This window comes from Trichechus manatus, unplaced genomic scaffold, assembly GCF_000243295.1.
Source record: "Trichechus manatus latirostris isolate Lorelei unplaced genomic scaffold, TriManLat1.0 scaffold00039, whole genome shotgun sequence".
Lineage (NCBI taxonomy): Eukaryota > Metazoa > Chordata > Mammalia > Sirenia > Trichechidae > Trichechus > Trichechus manatus.
Window position 1 is genome coordinate 5,703,003 of NW_004443975.1, and position 20,310 is coordinate 5,723,312.

A 20,310-nucleotide genomic window follows, 5' to 3' on the forward strand; every position below is an offset into this window, starting at 1 on the left:
TGCACCTCACGCGCAGCCACCACCCTTCTGTCGGTGGAGGCTTGCCTGTTGCTGGGATGCTGAACAGGTTGCAGCGGAGCTTCCAGACTAAGATGGACGAGGAAGAAAGGCCTGGAGGTCTCTTTCCAAAAACGCCAATGATTTTCCATAGGGGAAAAATTAGCAACCGATCAGGGGGATGGTGCAGGACCCAGCAGCATTTGGTTCTGTGTGCATGGAGTCGCCATGAGTAGGGGCCAACTTGATGGCAGCTAACAATACATATAACAGCACCTAGTTCCAGAACTCATGGTCTTAACCTCTACATCATTTCCATTCCAATTCCCCTTGCGGAGTTCTTTCCACTAGATTGATGATTTCCTCTTTTCATCAGAAGAATGATGAGTTTTTACAGGTGATTACAATGAATATGAAATCTTAGTACTTCACAGATTTACACCCCTTGCAGGAAAAAGCCTGAAGCCAGGATGGAGATGAACTTTACATAGATGTAACCTTCTGTGTCCCTCTGCTTTAGCATAATTAAGGATGAAGCACATAGCGCAATGACGAATTAATATATTTAACATTTAATATTTATCTAACAGAGCCCTGGTGGGGAAGTGGTTCGGCTGCTAACCAAAAGGTTGGCAGTTCGAATCCGCCGGCCGCTCCTTGGAAACCCTAAGCGGCAGTTCTACTCTGTCCTGTGGGGTCGCTATGAGTCGGAATCAACTGGTCGGGTTTAGTTTTTGTTTATTTATCTCTTAGCTCGGACTCCAAGAGAGAAACACAGAGAGTCAAGAATCAAAAGGCAGGAAAGAGAAAGTGAGGAGTAGCTAAGACATTAGAAGTTGGAGGGAGAAGATAAGGTTTGTTGTTTTGTGCATTCTTAAATAGTGCCATTCTGATTCCCAAAGTGTTGCCAAACAATGCTGTTTCCTCTCCAGAAAAAGGGCAACGTTTCCCTGGGCAGGGAGCTGGCCTCAGAGCATGCCGGGGACCACTGTCCGCAGGACAGTTTCCCGCTTGAGGTTTTCCAGGGGTGGGATCCATGGCCCTGGGCCATCTGTGCCCTGGGCTGGACCCCACAAGATCTCACCATAACAGCTGAGCAGGGCTAAGATTGCAGCCTTCAGCACTCTGGAAAAAAACAGCTGCTGCGGTTCCTTTGCTCCTTGTCCTGTTCTCCATTGGCGAGTGGGACATTAAGGTCTTTGTTATTCACACAGCAGTTGGAATCTCTATCCATTTAAGGAAGGAAGCCGCAGGGTAATCCAGCCTTGGCTGTGCCATTGACGAGTGATTCACTCATTTCTACCACGTGAACTGTGGATGAACCCAGGCCTGGTGGCTCAGGCCTTCCTTGGCGTGGTCTACAGCCTGCACTCGATTAAACTTGATGGATTCCTAAGGAATATGTGCGGTCTATATATTAAGTCAGATTAAGCCCTGTGCACCATAAACCATGCTTTCTGTTTGTTTTGATAACATTAGAGAATAGGAAGGGAAAATATTCAGTCTGGGAACAGAGCAAGAGCGCAGCTACTTTGGTTTACCCCAGAGGGAAGCCAGGCCGGCACTTGCCTGGTGGCCTGGAGGGCTCAAGGCTTCCTCCAGTGGCGTCAGTAGGGTTGGTGTCACCCAGTGCAGTACCTCCTGATGTCACCCCTCCCCCGCCCAGGGGGGGCAGGGCCAGCAGGCGAACCCTGCCTCCCCGTAGGAGGCTCTGCCCTGCTCCCACACAGGGCCGAGGCCCCAGCTCCTCCGCTCTCCCGTTGGCCAAGGCAAAGATCCTCCTCTCCGCACAGTGGTGGGCGCTGCAGCCTGTCCGCCTGCAACCTAACCGGCGAGTGACGGGGCGAGGGGACGAGTTATCACACAGGTGACACCAACCCTAGTGACGCCACTGCCTTGGAGGCCCGCTCTCTGGTGGCACCAGTCAGCCTGCCGCCAGGACCGCTGGCACTGCTGACCTTGGAATCTTTTTGGTGTCATCCCCTCCCACAGGTAGCATCATCTGCATTTCACAAGTTGTTAATGAGTCTTCCTCCAATCCTGAGGCCACATTCTTCTTCATATAGTCCAGCTACTTGGATTATTTGCTCAGCATACAGGTTGAATAAGTATGGTGAAAGGTTACAACCCTGACAGACACCTTTCCTGACTTTAAACCACACAGTATCCCCTTGTTCTGTTGGAACAACTGCCTCTTGATCTATGTACATGTTCCACAAGAGCACAATTAAGTGTTTTGGAATTCCCATTCTTTCCAATGTTATCCATAAAACTATATCAGACAAAATTCTGTTGTGATCCATAAGGTTTTCATTGGCTGATATTCAGAAGTAGATCGCCAGGCCTTTTTTCCTAGTCTTAGTCTGGAAGTTCCACTGAAACCTGTCCACCACGGTTAATACTGCTGGTATTCGAAATACTGGCAGCATAGCTTCCAGCACAGCATCATAGCAACACACAAGCCACCACAGTATGAGAAACTGACAGACAGGTGGTAGAATAAAAGATATATCTATATATGTATGTATGTATGTGTGTGTATATATATATATATATATAGGCTGATTTGGGCAGAAGGTTGCAGAGAGCCTAGGCAGGGTTGGGGACATGGTGCAGGGGAAGCTACTGTTGGCAGAGGAAAGGGGTGTGGTCCCAGGCACATCAACCGGGCAGTGAAAAGAGCCCCCTAATCACAGCCAGCCGCTGGTCTGAGGTAGGGAAGCTGAGGTGTGTCAGGAGGGTCCATTATCAGAGAATGGCTTTTCTTTCGTGGTATTTTTGCTGCATCTAAAAACAGCTCTAACTATTGCCAAGAGTTTCTTAGGGGAGAATCCATCAGGAACCAGCAGCCAAAGTGCCACAAGTAACAAGGTCAACAAGGCGCGTCTGCACCCAGGGGAGGATTATCCAATAGGCAAGGTATGCACACTGCCTGCTTTTCTTACCAGGTTATCTGTAGCGAACAATTTCACGTGTTTTCACCGCACCAAAGATTCTGCTTCTAGGTATGGCTGGCATCTGTCTCTCTCCCAACCCCACAGCACCTTCCTACAGAATCAAAGCCTCTTTTCAAATTTACAATCCCTGACAGGGGTGGATGACTCAGTAAGCAAGGTAAGCACAGCCTTACTTGTGCTTACTAATCTATAGCAAACAAACAAACATTCACTACAGATAATCTGGTAAGCACGGTAAGTGCCACGCTTACATCGCCTTTTGGATAATCTGCCCCTGCCTGCACCCCTCCAGCCAAAGGAAGACCCTGAGAGAGGATGTGGGTGAGTGCACACTCAGGTACCAGCCACAGCCGAGGAATACCGTACACCAAGGCCTTCTCAGGCCTTCTTATCACTGATCCCAAGAGTTACGTTCCCAGGGGTCAGGAGAGAAGCAACTCAAGTCCTAGCAGTTGGGTGAAGGAGGAACAGAGTTTTTCTAGCAAACATCCCTGGCCCAACTGTGCCACTGGCCATCCCTCCCACACTACACTGTGTGTGTGCCATATTTCTCTGCATAGCCTCTGTCTTAGTCTCCTAGGGCCGCCATAACAAAATACCACAAAGTGTGTGGCTTTAAAGAACTGAAATTTATTGTCTCACAGTTCTGGAGGCTAGAAGTATGAATACAGGATTTGGCAGGGCTAAGCGCTCTCTCTCTGTCTGCTATAGAGGAAGATCCTTCCCTGCCTCTTTCAGCTTCTGTAGCCCTGGGCATTTCTTGGCATTCCTCGGCTCATAGATAGTTCCTCACATGCTGTCTTCCCCCGGTGTGTGTGACTCCCTTTTTATAAAACACAACTCAGAAGGGATTAGGATTAGGACCCACCCTACTCCGATATAACCTTGTTTAATTTAACGGATAGTCCCTGAGTGGTAGAAACAGTTAAGCACTTGACTGCTAACTGAAAGTTTGGAGGTTCAAGTCCACCCAGAAGTGCCTTGGAAGAAAGGCCTGGTGATCTACTTCCAAAAAAGCAGCCATTGAAAACCCTATGGAGCACAGTTCTACTGTGAGTCTACATGAGTCACAGTCGACGACAACTGGTAACTGATAACAAAAGAAAAATAACTATTTTCAAACAAGGTCACATTCACAGGTACAAGGGTTAGGACTTCAACACAGCTTTTTGGGAGAGCGTGGTTCAATCCATAACAGCCTCCCATTTAGGGAGGAGGCTCCAGAAACACCACGCCTGGTAAAAGGACTAGATGAGCAATTGGGAGATCTGAGTCCTCATGACGCCTAGACCCCTTAACCCCAGTGAACCTTGGTGTCCTCAGTTGTAATATGAGGACAAGTGTACCAGCTCTGTGAGCCTCCTAGGGCTCTTGTGAGGATCCAGTGAGATTATGTGTGTCTGGTGCACGGGGGCGGGGAGGGCAGAAGTCAGTAAAATGTTGCACGCCTACACCTCTTTCAGGCGTGATTTGCACACCACAGGGACTCTGGCATCTTGTCTCCTATTTCTTGCACTAACACGGGAACAACAATAAAAAGCACAAAAGCTTCACATCTCAGGCCTGTGAGAGGAAGATGAAGAATGCTGGGACAGCAGGCAGGGCCACCACGGCCATCCTGGAGAAGGGATTCCCGGCCTTCGAGCCCTGGCAACGGTGGGCAGGAAGATCCAGTTATTGTGGGATGTACACAGAAATTCTCCAAAAGTTTTCAAAGTCAATCTTATTTTGATTTTTAAATTTGGATGCTTCCCAAAAGATCTGAATCTAAATGTGGGCTGGATATTGGTAGAAAGATTGTACAGTAATGTATGTCCTTACATAATGTGAAGGTTTGTGAAGAGAAGCTCCATCCAGCACTTTTGGTAGCATGTGGGCAGGTGCAGATGGGAGAGAAATTTGGGAAGCAGCATAGAATGTCACAACTTCATGAAAATTGGGAATCCTGGCACTTGGGGACATGGAGACGTCAATACATTTGGATTCATCGTCCTTCACATCTAGTTAATAGACATTTCGTAGTGAAGACGTCAATCTCTCTGGTCAATAGTTCTTAGCCAAATAATCAAAATCAAATAAATCAAAGCCCTATTTTATTTATATCCATGGATTATTTTCTTTTCTTTCCAATCACAAAGTCTAGGGCCATGGAGGAGTGTTAGAAGTCTGCTATCATCTCTTCCCACTCCTTTGTTCAAAGCTGTGACTTCCTTATGCTGAGTGAAATAAGTCAGTCACAAAGGGACAAATAACGTATAAGTCCACTTATGTGAAATATCTAGGGTAGGCAAGTATACAGAGACCAAAGTTTATTAGTGGTTACCAGGGACCAGTGGGAGGGAGGGAGAAAGGGAACTCACTGGTTAGAGGACACTGAGCTTCTCATAAGGGCGACGGAAAAATTTAGAAATGGATGATGGTGATGGTTGAACAACATGATAAACATAACTAATGTCACAGAATTGTAAATGTGAAGAATATCAAATAGCAAACAATTTGTCACATATATATTTACCACAGGAAAAATTAAAAAGTTATGACTTCAGAGTCCTTCTCCTGGTCCCTCCCCATGCAGGGGTGACACCGACCTCACCCTTGAAGGAGAAGCTCTTGGCAGGGCAGGAGAGGGGAGGCTCCAGTGTGGCTGGAATGAACCAAGGGACCAATCCCAGGGGACCGTGTGGCTATTGATTCCACTTGCCAATTGTCTGGCGAGGAGACTGACCGTCTTACCCTGGAGGAGCACAAAGTGATAACTGTGCCAGGTTATCACCGATCGGGCAGGGGACTACAGTACGTCTTTGTGATCTGGAGGCTCAATATGGGATGGGTGGGGAGGGGCTGAGAGATGAACTCTCTCCAGCCTTAAGCATTAGTAGGAGGCATGTACTCTAATAAGTTCTGCCTCTCAGCTTGTCCCATGTCAGGTAATTGGTTGCATTGAGATGCTTTGTAAAATTAAAGAGAGGACAGAGGGAGGATATGAGAAAAACAGCTAACAAAAAAAAAAAATGAAATGCTATCTCATCTGCATCATTGTACTTGCTGGGCAGAGAGGGACAATATCACCAAAAAAAGAAAAAAGAGAAGCTGTTTCTTGTTCATCTCCCGTTATCAAAAGAGTTTCTGCATTGCCAGAAGCGTTTCCCAGGAAAACAGAAATTCTAAAGGAAACTATTGTTCATTTAATATATAGAGTGAAATATTCCTGACGAATCCTGCTTTAAGGAAGAAGACCTGCAGCTCCATCTCAGATCCAGAACTTTCCCCCAGACCCTCAGACAGGAGCAGGAACTAGCTTGGTGTTGGGGGTGGTGATGATGGGCAGGGTGGGTGGATTGCAGAATTAGAGAACACTCAAATTTGCAATCCCCAGGTCTAGCTAGTAGGAAACCACCCCTCCCCCACCTCTGCCCCAGTGCCACTCCAAAAGAAAGAGTCGCCACTGCTCGAACACCTGAGCTGCCCCAAGGCCTGTGGTTCTGCAGAGCCTCTCCTAGGACCCATCACCATCTGACCTCGGTCCCTGCCCAGGCTGGCTCCAACTCTCATCCCTGGAGCTGGACTGACCATCTCTCGGGCCACTTACCCTAGTCTGCCTTGCTTGGAGTGGGGGTAACCCTTGCCATTGAGTTGATTTCAACTCATAGCAACCCATAGGACAGAGTAGAACTGCCCCATAGAGTTTCCGAGGCTGTGCCGGTAATCTTTACTGAGCAGACTGCCACGTTTTTCTCCCATGGAGCGGTTGGTGGGTTCAAACCACCAACAGGGGTGGATTATCCAATAAGTAAGGGCTTACTGGTGCTTACTTATAATCTGTAGTGAACAATTTCACATGGGTTTCACCACATCTTTGTAAGTTCGTGCTTACCTTGCTTACTGGATCATCTGCTCCTGTCCCAAACCAAACCCATTGCTATCGAGTTGATTCTGACTCATAGCAACCCTACAGGACAGAGCAGAACTGCCCCATAGGGTTTCCAAAGAGCAGCTGGTGGATTCAAACTGCCAACATTTTGGTTAGCAGCCGAGCTCTTAACTACTGCGCACACCAGGGCTCCCTGCCTCTGTCAGGGACTGTAAATTTGAAAAGAGGCTTTGATTCTGTAGGAAAGTGCTGTGAGGTTGGGAGAGAGAGACAGATGCCAGCCATACTGTCATGGATTGAATTGTGTCCCCCAAAAATATCTGTCAAGTTGGCTGGGTCATGATTCCCAGTACTGTATGATTGTGTAATCTGATGTGATTTCCTTATGTGTTGTAAACTCTATCACTATGATGAGGTTATATGTGATCTCCTTATGTATTGTAAACTCTACCACTATGATGAGGTTATACGGATGATGTCTACAAGATTAGATAGTGTCTTAATCCAATCTCTTTTGAGATATAAAAGACAGAAGCGAGCAGAGACACATGGGAACCTCATACCACCTAGAAAGCAGTGCCGGGAGCAGAGTGGGTCCTTTGGACCTGAGGTTCCTGCGCAGAGAAGCTCCCAGACCAAGAAAAGACTGATGCATCACAAGGACCTTTCTCCAGAGCCCACGGAGAGAGACAGAGCCTTCTCCTGGAGCTGACGCCGTGAATTTGGACTTTTAGCCTACTTTACTGTGAAGAAATAAATTTCTCTTTGTTAAAGCCATCCACTTGCGGTATTTCTGTTAGAGCAGCACTAGATGACTAAGACACATACCTAGAAGCAGAATCTTTGATGTGGAGAAAAAATGCGAAATTGTTCTCTACAGAAGATCTGATAAGCAAGGTAAACACAGTACTTACCTTGCTTATTGGTTAATCCACCCCTGACCACCAGCCTTTTGGTTAGTAGCAGAGCTCTTAACCACTGCACCACCAGGGCTCAGAGTGGGGTAGGGGGTACTATTATGTTTGCTTGATTGTTGTTGTTAGGTGCCATCGAGTGGGTTCCGACTCATAGCAACTGTATAGGACAGAGTAGAACTGCCCCATAAGGCTTCCAAGGAGTGGTAGGTGGATTTGAACTGCTGACCTTTTGGTTAGCAGCCGAGCTCTTAGCCTCTCTAAATATCAAACCCCTTGAGAGTAGGCACTATCTCGTAAGCTTTTTGGGGCCCCTGAAGTTCTGAGCTCAGTGCCTTGCAAACAGCTGACACTCAGAACATGGTAAACTGAAAATGAATGGGAATATATTACAGAACTAGCCTCTTGGCTGTCATCTTGCACAATACCATTGTGTGAGCGAGAAAACGTCACAGAATACTACGAAATAGTTAACCAAACGACTCTGGAGTTTAACTTTCCTCCAAGGAAAGGCGTTTCTAGGTTTTTCCCTGGGTTAAAGTGCTAATACAGCAATGTGAAAACGCACAATTCAAGAGAAGGCCCAGTGCTGGGGAAACGGGATTACCCTGTGGGTGAAGATGGTGGAAGGAGGCGAGGAAGGGCAAGGGCGCCCCTCCAGGGTGAAGACACATCTCCCTGGGAAGGCGGACAGGCCGGGGTAGGACTGGGAAGCCTGTGCAGAGCTGGGCTGGGGAGAAGCGACCCCTGCAGGCCCTGAGAAAGAGCCCTCCAAGCATGGGGCCCCAGGGGTCCCTGTGCTTTAACCACAGACGGAAAGAAGCAGTGAGGGACTGACGGTCCACAGCACGGGGGAAGGACAGCACGGGGGAAGGGGAGCACCACTCCCACCGGAATCTATGGGTGCAGGGCGGCTTCCTGCGCCCCGAGACAGAGAGCTGCCCAAAGAGGTGGTCTTCTGTCTGCAATGCCTGCTGGCAGGATCCAGGGGTCTGTGCACCTCCCCTTTAGTGAGGTTCCTTAGCAGGACCTCAGTGAGGGAAGGCCACCAACTGCTCTTATTTCCTGTGACCCTGTTGAGTCTCCAGGAGGTGGCAGGGAGATAAACACCTGCTCTGCTGCCACAGTCCTGCTCCCGTTCCCCCCGCCCCCGGCGCACTGGAAGGGCCCCTAGGAGCCAACACCACATGCGGGGTTGGAGGCGGGGGACCGGTGCAGGAAGTTTCTGTTTCCAACTAAAGCAGAAATTCTGCCCAGGCAGCCCCCACTGCAAGGTTTGGAAGGGGGTCCTCCCTTAGAAGATCTCTTTATTTCTTCAATCCCACCAGAAGGGGATTGCGGGACATTTAAAGAAGAGATGGAAGAGTGCTATCCTGAATTAGTTTTCTGGGGCTCCCATGACAAAGTACCACAAAGTAAGAGCAGAACTTTACTGTCTCACAGTTCTGGACGCTGGGAGTGTGAAATCAGCGTGTCGGCCATGTTGATTCCTTTTGAGGCTGTGAGGGAGAATTTGTTCATGCCGCTTGCCTAGCTTCTGGTGATGGCCAGCGATCCTTGGGGTTCCTTGTCTTATAGATCCCTCTAGTCTCTGCCTTCGTCATCACACGGCCATCTTCCCTCTGCGTGTCTCTTGTGTTTCTTCTCCTCCTTTAGAAGGACATCACTCGGGTTGGATTAGAACCCACCCAATTCCGATATGACTGCATGTTAACTGAAGGGATAACATCTTCAAACACACTTTTTCCAAACAAGGTCACGTTCACAGGTACCGGGATTAGGACTTCAACACATCTTTTTGGGGGATACCATTCAATCCATAGTAACTCGTTTTTCAGTTTTACCATTCAAAGTTAAGCCCCAGGACTATGACTTTTATTCTGGATTACCCTTGTCTACCCCTCCACACACCACGCACACTCGCACACACACTTTTACTTCATTGCAAAGCAAGGTAGCTCCTTCAGACGCATCAAGACTGAGGTTTAGATACCAGTAACCAGTGGCCATCAAGCCAATTCCGACTCATGGTGACCCCAGGTATGTCAGAGTAGAACTGCGCTCCATAGGGTTTTCAATGGCTGGTTTTTCAGAACTGGATCGCCAAGTCTTTCTTTCAAGCCACCTTTGGGTGAACTTAAACCTCCAACCTTTCAGTTAGCAGCCAAGCATGTTAACCATTCGCACCACCCAGGAACTCCAAGGTTTAAATAAGAGATTCCTAAACTGAAGAGCGGAGGGCCTAAAGTTTCATCAAAACTTTATGGCAGCCAAAAATATCCCCTGAAGTCTTCTTAAAACCAAATAATAGCTTAGCTAAACTAGTAAAACATGTCTACCTTGAGCATTATGCTCTTTTAAGAACTATCTGTATGGGATCAAAGTGACAACAGCAACTTGAAAGATTAGATAGGAACCTTAGGGGGCAGTGAGTTATATTAATGGGGGAGGACCAACTCAGAAAAGGAGGGTGAGAATGGTTGCACAACTCCAAGAATGTAATCAATGTCACTGAATTGTGCATGTAGAAACGGTTGAATTGGTGTGTGTTTTGCTGCGTATATGCTCAACAATAGTAACAAAATAAATTTAAAAAAGCAACAAAAACTTCATGCTGCAGAAGCTGTGATCCTTTTCATTAATCTTAAAATCCAAAACCTATGGGTAAGCGTTACCTCAAAGGGGAGGGAGTCCTTCAGTGGGAGATTTAGTTCTAGCTGTTATGTACCTGCTAAACAATGCCTTGCACACCTGGCCAATCAGATAATGTGAAAACACTCAGATAATCTGGGAATCATTGGAATATCAAAGCCAGCATGTTTACAGAAGCATAGAGAAGAGGAGATTAACATTCCTGAATCCTCAGTTCCAGGGAAATGTCACATTCTTCCCCAAATAGCCTCTTGCTGAATAGGGAGGCAACCAGAGGTTCGGTTACTGCGATCCAGTTAAACGGGAACTCAAACAAGGGAACAGAATGGAATGGAGGACTCAGCTGGCTGTAAAAGGGGCTCTTGTTGCAGCATCTAAGCTAAGCATGGAGGAAGGTGAAGGAACTGGAGCATGGGTGAAAGCTGCCTGCTGCTGAAGACCTGGACCCTCCTGTACATCGGGAGAGACTCTGTTGCCAGCCCCCACCCTCCCCCCCACTCCCCACTCCCCACACAGTCTGTACACACCATCTGCCTGACCATGGCTGACTCTACCTCATCCTGCGATCCTGCAAAAACTCAGCTCCCCAAACAGGAAATGGCATCTCTTTTCTAAGACGCGATTCCATGGCTTCCTATTTCTTAACACCCCAAACACAGCCCTTCTGGGTGCTGACTAGGGACAATGTTGCTGGGACACTCAGGATGAGTTTGTGGACTCAAGGATCGTGAGGCTGTTTTTAGAGAGAAAAGGAGTAATTTTAGTGAAGATTGGGTGGAATCCCAGGCACTGAGCGTAAGTGCAGAATCAGTAGCCTGGATGGAAAGTACAAAAGGTCTCAAGGCCACAGCTTCTGAATTCCCCATGACAGCCTTGATTTCAAATATACTGTCCCCATCAGGCACTGAGGAGCCCTGGTGGCGCAGTTGTTAAGCGTTCAGCTGCTAATCCAAAGATCGGCAGTTTGAATCCACCAGCTGCCCCTTGGAAATCCTACGGGGCAGTTCTACTCTGTCCTGTAAGGTCACTATGAGTCAGAATCAACTCAAAGGCAACAGGTATAAGCCACTGAAATGGTCCAGGTCTTCTAATATTTGCTGTTGTTAGTTGCCTTGAGTTGACCCCTGACACATGGAGACCTTGCATACAACAGGATCAGACCATTGTCATTCACAGGATTTTCAATCACTGATTTTTGGAAGTAGATCACCACGCCTTTCTTCCTAGTCTGTCTTAGTCTGGAAGCTCCGCTGAAACCTGTTCGGCATCATAGCATCAACAAGCTTTCACTGATAGTTGGGTGGTGGCTAAGCTTGAGGTGCATTGGCTGGGAATCGAACCTGGTTCTACTGCATGGAAGGGGAGAATTCTACCACTGAACCACCACTGCCCTCTTTGTAATCCTTCGGCACACCTAAACAACATCTCTCAGATTGCCTCACTTTTGGAAGTTACATGGAAACATTTTTCAGACAGTGTCTATTATAATTTGGATATTGTGTAACTATCAGAATTTTGAGTAAGAAAAGCAGTAAGAAATAGCTTTTCTCTGAAGTGGCCAAGGAAGTTCCCTAGAGGAGGAGGGAATGGGATATTCCTTGCTTGGGCTGTAGAGCTGCAAATGGTGGGTGTCTAGACAGAGAATGATGTAAGCCAAAGGCTGAGACATGAAAGTAGGGAATGTGCTCCTGAGGCCAAGGAAGGGCAGAGGGTTTTTGCCTAGGAGTGGAGAGTAAAGACATTGGGGAGCTAGTTTGTGTCCAGATAACTTAGGGACTTGAATGGCCAGCCAAGGGGTATAGACTCACCGTTTTATGCCCCCATTGCCCGGATGGTGTTCTGAAAAACACGTTGTTCTACCACATTGTAGTGAACTGAAAAGTGCCCCCTCTGCAGATATATGCCTATTCAGAACCTCAGAATGTGACATTATTTGGAATAGGGGTCTTTGCAGATGTAATTAAGTTAAGGATCTTGAGATGACATCATCCTGGGTTAGGGTGGACCCTAAATCCAATCACAAGTGTCCTTATAAGAGACAGAAAAGGAGGACTGACATGCAGAGACCCAGGGGGAAAGCCATGTGATGATGGAGGCAGAGACTGGAGAATCAACCGTAAGCCAAGGAACACCAAGGATTGCAGGAACCACCAGGGACTAGAAGAGAGGCATGAGCCGGATTCTCCCTCAGAGCCCCCAGAAGGAATCACCCCTGCCAACACCTTGATTTTGGACTTCTGGTCTCCAAGAGACTAAATGTCTATTGTTTTAAACCACCAAGTTTGTGGTAATTTGTTACAGCAACCCTAGAAACCAATTCACGGAAGTTAATAAATGTTCCATGGGGGAAGAAAAAAGATGTGCTGGATGGTCCAGTCTCTCCACCTTCTCCAGCTTGCTCTGTTCCCTGGAAAGTTGACTTCATGAACTGAATGATCTAGACTCCTATGCCCTTTGGCTCTGGGTTGGCTTCAGATGATGTGAAAGGTTGACAGAGATTGGAACCTGGCAGGGAAAAAGGCTGGGGTGTTTATTCCCCTGGCTTCTCCCTGCCATGCTGTGTTTGGCAGGGGCATGTCCCTCCACCTAGGTTTCAGCTCCCACCAGGCAGTGCCATTCCTGAGCCCATAACACCCTGGGTTCCAGTAGCCATTCTCTTCCCTTATCCTTAATGCCCCAGGTGGAAGCAGCTTCCCTCTGTTGCTAGTCCCTGGGTGCTTCCTCATCCCTTGTTGCTTTCCTTAATCTGTTCACACTTTTTTTAATAGTCCCTGCAATTATTCCTTCAAATGAGCCATCTGTTTCCTGCCAGGAACCCAGTCAAATAAATTTGGGGAAACGTTTAAAATTTGCAATGCTTATCAGCATCTTAAGGTTCTAAAAAGTCCTGCAGTGAAGAAACTCTTTAACTTTGTTAAAAAATCCTTTTTTCGTAGGAGACCTATTAATCCTCACGGTTTAAGAAATGCTGGTGTAAACAAATGGTCATTTGAGGAGACGAGTGACACATAAAAAGAGATGCTTTAAGAAAACTAATTTGTGCACTGGGAAAGGCGGAATGGAAGAACAGAAACAGAAAAAGGCACATATGTAATAGTCTTAGCCTGAAAGTGTAATTTGGGGGAATGGCAGCGGGAAGAAGGGAAGATGAAGTAGTAGATGCTCTGCTATACCCCTTCTGCCAGCCTCCGTGGGTCTGGGCACCCACACTTGCCTCCAACTCCAACAGAATCTCCGCCAATGATGAGTTCCTTGATTCAGAGGTCCTTGACTCAGCGTCCGTGTCCTCTTGGAAATTCTGATCAGGGATACTCAGAAAATACTATCTACTAAACAAAAAGTTGACAAGACCCAGAAGTAGAATGAAGTCTACCCATTAAACACACGCAACTCTTTCTCCCTAGTGGCTCTACAAGTCAAAATAGAAGCAGTTTCAATGAGAAATATGCAGATTTTAAAAACCATAATGATATGTTATTAAAGAGAAAGTGGGATGCTGAGGGCTATGCTTTGGAGAACAATTAATAGGCCAGCCTTTGGTCTCATGTTAATGGGTAACTGCTTTTTTCCCAAGAACCTCCTTGGTCAAAGGCCTCAATTTGTAAGGTTTTGTGTTAATAGAACATTAACCATATCCCTTAATAAAGTTATTCAAGGGAAAAAGAACATTGCTCTATTCTCCTGACTATCTACAAACTCTATGACCAAGGTCACCCCAGAATTTCCTCTTTTCCTTACTCAGGCATCACATCATGCCCTGGGAGAGTCCTCATCCACTCTGTCTTCCTGCACTCACATTTCTGCTTAATACTTTTACCCTAATTGAACTTTTTCACAGAAAGCCAGAGATGGAGCTGAGAGCCCCAGGACTCCAAATAGACTTCTTGTTAAGGTTGTATAATCAATTCTCAATTATTTTCAACAAGGAAAGGGAGCATTAGAGTTGATAGCAAAAAACTGCAGGAAGTTTGCTGGGCAGGGTTGAAATTATAGCAGAGAGATTCTCTGGAGCCAGGTGTTTAGTCTGCAAGTAATAAGAGTTTTTAGTCTAGATGAAACATGAAAGGAACCCTTTCTAAGTGGTTTGGACCCAGCTGGATGACAGCCTGCCGGGAGAAGAGTGGGACTCTAAGTCACATGAGTTTTGAAGAGCCATGATGACTGTCTCCAATACCCAGGGGCATCATGGAAAAGAGGGAGGCGGCTAATTCCCTGCAGCTCTGAAAAATGGAACTAGAATGTTGTTGGGTGCTGTCAAGTCAATTCTGACTCATAGCGACCCCATGTGACAGACAAGAACTGCCCCATAGAGTTTTCTTGGCTGTAATTTTTACAGAACCAGATAGCCAGGTCTTTCTCCCACAGAGCTGCTGACTGGGTTTGAACCGCCAGTTTTTAGGTTAGCAGCCACAGGCTTAACCATTGTGCCACCAGGGGCCCTTGGAACTAGAACAAATGGTAGAAATTATAGACTTGGGCTTCATTTAGCTGAGAGAAACTCCTGGTACCTGTGGCAATGCTCAGAGAGTTGATAATAATAATATGGAGTCACTGGGAGTTGATTATAAATCAATTCTCCCTGCATTTCAAGAGACAACAGCTCTTCCTAACTTTTCCAAACAAGAAAAGGGAAATCCATAATGTAGCAAATGCTAGAGTAGAGAACAAGACACACAAGTCCACTTTGAGAAGTCTTGTAGTACCTGACTGTGTTTGACATCTTTCCTTAACATGGAGTCTGTACAGTCCACTCCATGCATCTTAGGAAAGGGATGGGTCACTTTCCAAATTCTAAATCTTCCTATTCAAAGAGACTGGATGAAACCGGAATCTGATCCCACATAGCTCTTATTGGGAGCTGGAAATGGCCTGAGAGGTGAGGGCTGTATGAGTTGGTTCAAGGGTATTATGTAATTTGTTATTTGGAATCCTCATTGCCATACTAATAAATTAGTTGAAAATATATGCACACACACACATACACACTCCCTTTTTAAAAAAAGGAAAGATCAGTAAAGAGACTTCTAGGGATCTTCCTGGCTTCTTCTCATACAGACCACAAAGGTTTAAGGCCCCAAACAAAAGCAATGTTCCTTGAAAAGCTTCCAGATCATGAGGACTGAGACGATACATATAAGGAGATGGTTGCTCAGACTTGGGATGATTCGAGAATATGGCAGAGGACATGGCTTAGATGACCTCCTGTTGACTCTTCCAGTCTGAAGATTTCATGAGACTTCCCCTGCCCCACTCACAACACCCATCTGCAGAATAAAGAAAACATGGCCCCTAGAGTTATGGAGAAATGGTCCCAAGGAAAACTGGCATCAGCAACAATGCCTCTGCTGGGACAGATGCCCAGCTGATATTTATGCTTTTCGATTCAGAATTGCAATACATTGTAAACTCTTTGTCTTCAAAGTAAAGCCCAATTCGTAAACGTGGGCAATGGGGCTTATAGGGTAGAAAGATTGCTAAAAGATGAAGCGTGAACAAGTATCCAAGCCAGGAAATAAAAACAGGTGCTCTAAGGCTGTGTTCAAGAGCCAAAAGGGTGTTGGAAAACAAAACAATTCAATCAGTTGTTTTGCATCCTGTGGGTACAACCAGTCAGTGGATTCACCTTTTGTTTTCCAACTAGGTAAAGAGGCCTTTAAGGCACGGTGGCTAAGCTCTCGGCTGCTCACCAAAAAGTTGGCTGCTGAACCCACCAGCCACTCCACGGGAGAAAGATGTGGCAGTCAGCTTCCGTAAAGATTAAACCAAACCAAACCAACCTGTGGAGTCCATTCCAAGTCCGGGAATCGTCTCGATGGTACTGGGTTTGGTTTAGTTTAATCTTTCTGGAAGCAGACCTTAGGGCCTTGGAAACCCTATGGGGCAGTTCTACTCTGTACTGTAGGGTTACTGTGAGTCGGGATAGACTTGACAGCAACGGGTTTGGTTTTTGTAAAGAGGAATTGTGTGGGGACAAGCTGAGTCAGTTAAGCTCACCACATGATCTAGCAACAGAGAGCCCATCCCCCAGCCTGAGCCTTCCTCTTCCCTTTCCAGGGACTAAACTGTAATTCAGTGTTGGCTGCTTGGAAGTCATGGCTGGATAAACCAGGGGTCCCCAGATGCTTTGTGGGAAAGATGGCCTCATTTTCCTGTGTCATTGCCATCCCAGAGTGATCTGAGGGGAGAGTGTGTCTGCCTGTGTATGCTAGGTCAGGTTCCATGCCTGGCTGAGTGAGGAGAGGATTGGAAACCACTGCTCCTTTCAGGACTTGAGTGTGAAATATCTCAATGCGTCCTTAAAAAAAAAAAATGTTACTGCTTTTGAGAATATACACAGCAAAACATACACCAATTCAACCATTTCTACGTGTACAATTCAGTGACATTGATTACGTTCTTCAGAGTTGTGCAACCATTCTCACCCTCCTTTTCTGAGTTGTCCCTCCACCGTTAACAGAAACTCACTGTCCCCTAAGGTTCCTACTGCCCTCTAAGCTTCTATCTAATCTTCTGAATTGCTGTTGTCACTTTGATCCCATATAGATAGTTCTCAAAAGAGCATAATGCTCAAGGCAGACATTTTTTACTACTTAAGCTAGACTATTGTTCAGTTTTAAGAGACCTCAGGGGATATTTTTGGTTTAAGGTTTAAAGATTACCTTCGGGCAATAGTTTCAGGGGCTTAGCCAGCCTCCATGGCTCCAGAAAGTCTGGAGCCCATCCATGTTTTCCTTTTGTAGCCCTAACCACTTGCTGTTAAGTGCATTCCAACTCCTGGCGACCCTACGTGTGTCATAGTAGAACTGTGCTCCATAGGGTTTTCCATGGCTCATTTTTAGGAAGTAGATTGCCAAGCCTTTCTTCTGAGGCTGAGCATGTGAATTAATTAGCAGCTGAGCATGTGAATCCTCTGCACCACCCAGGAACAGAGTGCTCCAAGTATCTCATGCATAGAAAAGGTGAGCTGAGTGTCTTGTGTGTCCCCCTGGCTAGCTCTTATCTTGGAAGGAAAAGAAATCAATGGAGATCTGATATCCAGTTTGCCCAAAACAGCTCCAGAGGAAGTTTCAGAATGTGGCAGCAAAGGTTTGCAGCTTTAATTGGATGATAATAATGGATCTGGTTGGGGGGTGGGGGGGGCTCGCTGTGCCCCATCAGAAACTAATATTTTAAGGGACGGAGGAAGAGAACGGAAAAGCCATAGGTTCTCTTGGGACTTTCCCCTCTCTTCTGCCGTCTCTGTCATCTGTCACATCATCGAGGTGGCTCTCTGTACTCTTGTCTGAGACCTGCCTATGCCCACAGGGAGATGCTACCTGGGTTGAGCTAAGAGGTTATAGGAGCTGTTGGGTCTATTTTCAAGAGAAAAGTAGACTACGATAGAAAACGTTAAGAAGATGCCTCATAAACAGGATCAGAGGAAGGGCAAGAGGAGAGAGAATGGTGATTAGCTGTCTGTTTCTTGCCAATTATTACATGCTCTGTTGATGTTTTCAACAAGTGATTTTCCATTCCTGGTGGAGTGGCCTGCGAGGGTCAATGAGACAATCCCTCAGGCACCAGGAAAAATACAGACCCAACAGAAGCAGCGTCTGTGTGTGGGCTGGGCAATGCCAAGATATTGCTGATATATGTTTTTCTGTGTGTTTTTCCTTCCTTAGATATTTTTAAAATATGTTTGTTTCTCCTTACAGAGCTAACCATGAGAACTGAGATTCTACTGGACAGGCCCATGGCTGTCTGAAAGGCTACAGTTTGGGGCTTCTTCTGCATGTCGGCCATGACACAGCCCTCGCCTGAAGTTATTACCCTTTGACACACTTTCCTCATTGACATCAAAGATGGGAATGTTGTCTCTTCTTCTACCTTGATTTTCCCCAGAAGGGCTTTTCCCAGCACAGTACATATTTCCTTCCTAACAATACAATTGTAATCCAACAATTAATTAATTTTTGCGTGATTATCCTTCTAATGTTTGCCTACCAATCAGTCTTAGAAGAAATACAACCAGAATGCTCCTTAGAAGTGAAAACAGTGAGACTTTGGCTCACTTACTTTAGACACATCATCAGGAAAGACCATTTGCTAGAAAAGGACATCATGGTTGGTAAAGCAGAGGGTCAGTGAAAATTAGGGGAACCTTCAATGAGATGGATTAACACAGTGGCCAAAACAATGGACTCAAACATAGCAACAATCATAATGATGGTGCAGGACTGGGCAATGTTTCGTTCTGTTTATGTGAGATCCCCATGAGGTAGAGTTGACTTGACAGCAGCTAACAACAACATCTACCATATTATTAGCTCTTTGACTACTGACTATGTCAGTATAGTTTACCACTTTGTTTCTAGCTACTAGGAGAGAACCTTGTATATAGTAGGTGCTCAATACCTGTTCATGGGATGAATGAATGACTGACTGGCTGAATGAATGGCATTATCCCCCAAGAGGACACTGCTACCAGGGAGAGAAAGGATGCAGTCCCATAACCCATGGCCATTAGTTCATCCAAATACAACTTGGTTATACAAATTAGTACATACGGTTGTGTAGTGAAGTTGAATAGCCTGGGAAGAGCAAAGACTTCGGAATCCTACAGACCAGGATTCAAATCTCCGTTCTGCCATTGGCAGCTGTGTGACCTTAGGAAAGGTTTAGTCTCTCCGTTTCTCAGTTTTCTCAACCACAAAGTGCGGGAAGTAATTGTACCTACTTCCACATTATACTGATTAGAAGGTGTTTAGCACAGTGTCTGGTGCATAACAGGTGCTAAATCAACATCAATTTCCTTTCCTCCTACTCTCTCCCACACCTTGGATGGTACAGAAAGGAAAATAAACTGGACTTTGGCAGTAATCACAGAGGGGTGGTTGAGAGGGTTTGAGCTAGAGAGCCATCTAGTTTAGCATGTACAGGCCAGGCATGAACAAGACCCCACAGTAGGATGGACTGTAGCAAGAGCACCCCCACCTGCCTGGCCCAGCTACAGAGGGGAAACCAAGTCCTTGAAAGAGATGAGACTGTGGTGATTTTATAAAGATATGCAAACTAGAGACATAGAACACAGGTGCTCATTCAGCCAACAGTTTTCAGTGTTCAAGAGGCAAACCCACAAAGATAGACACTGGTCCCCATGTCCAAACCACAGAGTTGGGCATGGCCCACACACCCTTTGGTCATCATTGTTCTCTTTCTCCTGCAGCTTTACACGGACCTGGGCTGTCCCATCACCCAGTCTCAGCCCAGAGAGGGGCAGGGGACATAGAGGGATGGACAGAGAAGGGAGATAGGAAGAGGAAGCAAGGCATGGACACAGAGCAGAGCGCTAAGGGGGGAAGTGGGACTGGAGACCAGAAGGAAGTGCTGGCAGAGGATGGAGAGGCTGGGATGAGGGCTGGTGAATGGTGGACTGAACATTGGGCCTCAGTCCAGCCTTAGAGCGTGCATGGTTCCCTTCCTTAAACAGTGGCAGGGGCACTGAGGGGACACCCTTCCACTCTTGGACTGCTGACTATGTCAGTCCAGTTTACCACTTTATCCCACTCACTCCTTCTTGCTTAGGCAAACAATTCTCAAGCCTTCACTGCAGACAATGAGCCAAAGACATAATGGTGGGCAAAGCAGACAGGGATTATGCCCTCAAGAGAGTCTAGTGGGGAGAAAGACCTCAGTGTCATAGTCCCAGCCATGCAGAATTTCAAACTAATAAGTGCTAGAAAGGCAAAGGAGAGAGATCTGCCAGAAGGCCTGCCCCAGCAGACGAGGTCAACCAGTTGCTGTCAAGTAGATTCCAACTTGTGGTGATCCCATGTGTGTCAGAGTAGAACTGTGCCCATCGGATATTCAATGGCTGATTTTTTGGAAGCAGATCACCAGGCCTTTCTGCCAAGGTGCCTCTGGGTGTACTTGAACTTCT